The following is a 2,523-nucleotide window of genomic DNA, read 5'->3' on the forward strand; positions in this document are numbered from 1 at the left end:
TTGCTCACCATGCCACCCCAGTTTAGACCTGGCCATATGCAAATCAGTCTTGACCCTGTGTCTCATGGGAACAGTCCAGCCCGAACTGCCAAACCAAGTCCTCCCTGGACCGGAAACAAGCATCCTAGGACCGGTTTCGGGGTTTCACCCCTCTTCAGCCAGGATAGCTTGATTCCAGTGGCACAGTGAGCCCAGAACCCACGTCTGGGCATACCTGGCGCACCTAGGGCGAGAAAGCAAGTTCTTATTGCATTTGTTCTTTTTGACTATGCAGAATGTCTCTTGTTGCCAAGTGACATTATAATGTGTTGCTTTGAAATTTGAAATTAGAGTTTGTAATTGCAGCTGTGCCTGGTGGAGCCATTACGTGCTGCTGGTTCCACGAGCATGTAGCCACACAAATAAACCTATCTAACTGTATCCAGGCCCCAGTGTCCTTACAACAGAATCTTGGCAATGATCTTGGCTACATGGTGGAACCCTCTGCGTGCAGGACTACATCTGCCGCAAGAGAAAATAAATCATCTACTTCAAGTCTTCACTATCTGTTTTGACGATTGCTCTGCGACTACCTACCCAGGTATGAACTGCATGGCTTTAATGAAAATACTTTACGAGTCGTTTTACATGAAAGGACGAGTGTGTTTTAGAACCGGCAACAGATTCATGTCGCATGCTCCTGTTTTCTTTCACATACCGGAGCGAGACGTGTTCTCGCGGCACACCTCGCGCAATAAATAGACCACGCAGTGTATTAAGCGTAAAAGGCCATGTATTAGACCAGGCTGCGTAATCTTGCATAACAGTAAACATTAACAAATAAATAACTTCAAACCCCAAATCAACACTTCACTTCTCACACGCTTCACCCGTTCCACCTCATCACAACTACTCCAAGCCCCATGCCGTACCTCATCCATATCCACCAATCACCTGTCATCCTACCCGCTCCTTGTGTCCTTCCAGTCATGCCTCCATCTGCCATTCGAACTTCCCCCCCAAGGGATGGGTGTGCCCGCTCTTGACCCCCCTATCCCTTCAAAGCACCGCCAACCAGGGAACCCCCTGTATGGCGGTTCCCTCCTCCACCCCCCCACGGGTCCGTTGTCCTCCTGCTCACTGCACTCATTCGCACTCACTCCCTGCAACATCAGATAGCCTCATTCCACAACTTGCTCACCACATCTCTCATCTCCATCATGTAATACACATTCCCCAAACGAGACAGGTGCACTCCGTCGTCCCTGAAAACTAAAGGTTCCTCCAGTCGAATTCCTCCGTGCGAGATCACCTAAAAGTCTCATCGCCCTGTTGAGTTTCCTCAGTGCCCTCTCAATAGCCCTGTGCTTCATTGCCACCCTCCAAACTTTCCTGGGCACCAACTCCGTCCAGGCAATGCAAGTCCCTGCAAGCCTTGACTTCAATACCTCCAGATCCCTCTGCATCAGCTGCACAAGCGCCAAACCTGACAGCTGCACCAGATCGTTCTCTCCCAGGTGAATAATCAACAGGTCCGGGCATCCTTTTTGCATACCATTTTGGCGAGCCAGGGCAGTAGTGCCCCCCATCGCATGCCTCCTTTACCCCACCAGTGTACCTCATGCAAATGTCCTTTCAGTCCCAGGTTACGGCCGTACACCTGTTGTTCAGCATATTTAGACGCCCAGTGCACGAAGGAGTGCCCCACAATCCAGGTCACCGTCTTAGACCCTGGTCCACCCACGCAACCTACGAAAGAAAATTTTTTTAGCACAGAAACACAAAAATGCGTCCCAGCCAATGAAACACCCACGACCGGCTCACTTTCTCACATACCGCTCACAACAGCACGACTTCCATCTTCAAATCCGCCGAATCCTGTCCCAGGACCACCCCAGACGGGCCGCAGCTGTCGCGGCCCCGATGCGAAAAGAGTGGGTCCCAAAACCAGAAGCATCAAACCCAGCCGTCGCAAAGCCATGCGCAACACCGCCAACAACTGGCCAGCCGTCATTCGTGCACCCGATGTATGGCAGAATATTTCACCTCGCGTCACGCTCGCAGTCCCCAAGAAGGACCTCCATTCTGCCACCGGGCACACTGCCCCACCATCCGCCTCATTCAGCCACACCCACTTCCCCCTACCCAACTAGTCAGTCTTTGAACACCCCAACCAAATCCCCGGGCGCCCTCCATCCACACGAATCTCCTCAAACACCCTACCAGCCGTCGTCCTCGTACCCAACAATTCAGACACCCAGAACGCTCCAAAAAACATCCAAACCATACACAAACGGAAACTCCTCACTTCAAAAGCATCATAACAGCATCCCGGCAACACCCCAACCACCCGAACCAACAGGTCAAATGTAACTGCCTCACGCAGTCTACCCCCCTCCCATACACTCCCTACCCCACCCTCGGAGCATCCTGCTCACAATCACATCTTTCGTCGGATCAAACCCCATGAACAAAGTACAATAAAACGAGATCCCTGCCAGTTTACCAGAAATTGTAGCAGCAGTCAAACCTTTATCAATGCAA

General features: G+C 51.6%; 1 pseudogene; it reads right to left on the reverse strand.

The window, feature by feature from the left end:
* Nucleotides 1-1,150: 1,150 nt before the first annotated feature.
* LOC144773777 (uncharacterized) lies at nt 1,151-1,993 on the reverse strand (annotated as a pseudogene).
* Between the last annotated feature and the right edge of the window lie 530 nt (nt 1,994-2,523).

Source organism: Lissotriton helveticus, chromosome 8 (assembly GCF_964261635.1).
Source record: "Lissotriton helveticus chromosome 8, aLisHel1.1, whole genome shotgun sequence".
Classification (NCBI taxonomy): Eukaryota; Metazoa; Chordata; class Amphibia; order Caudata; family Salamandridae; genus Lissotriton; species Lissotriton helveticus.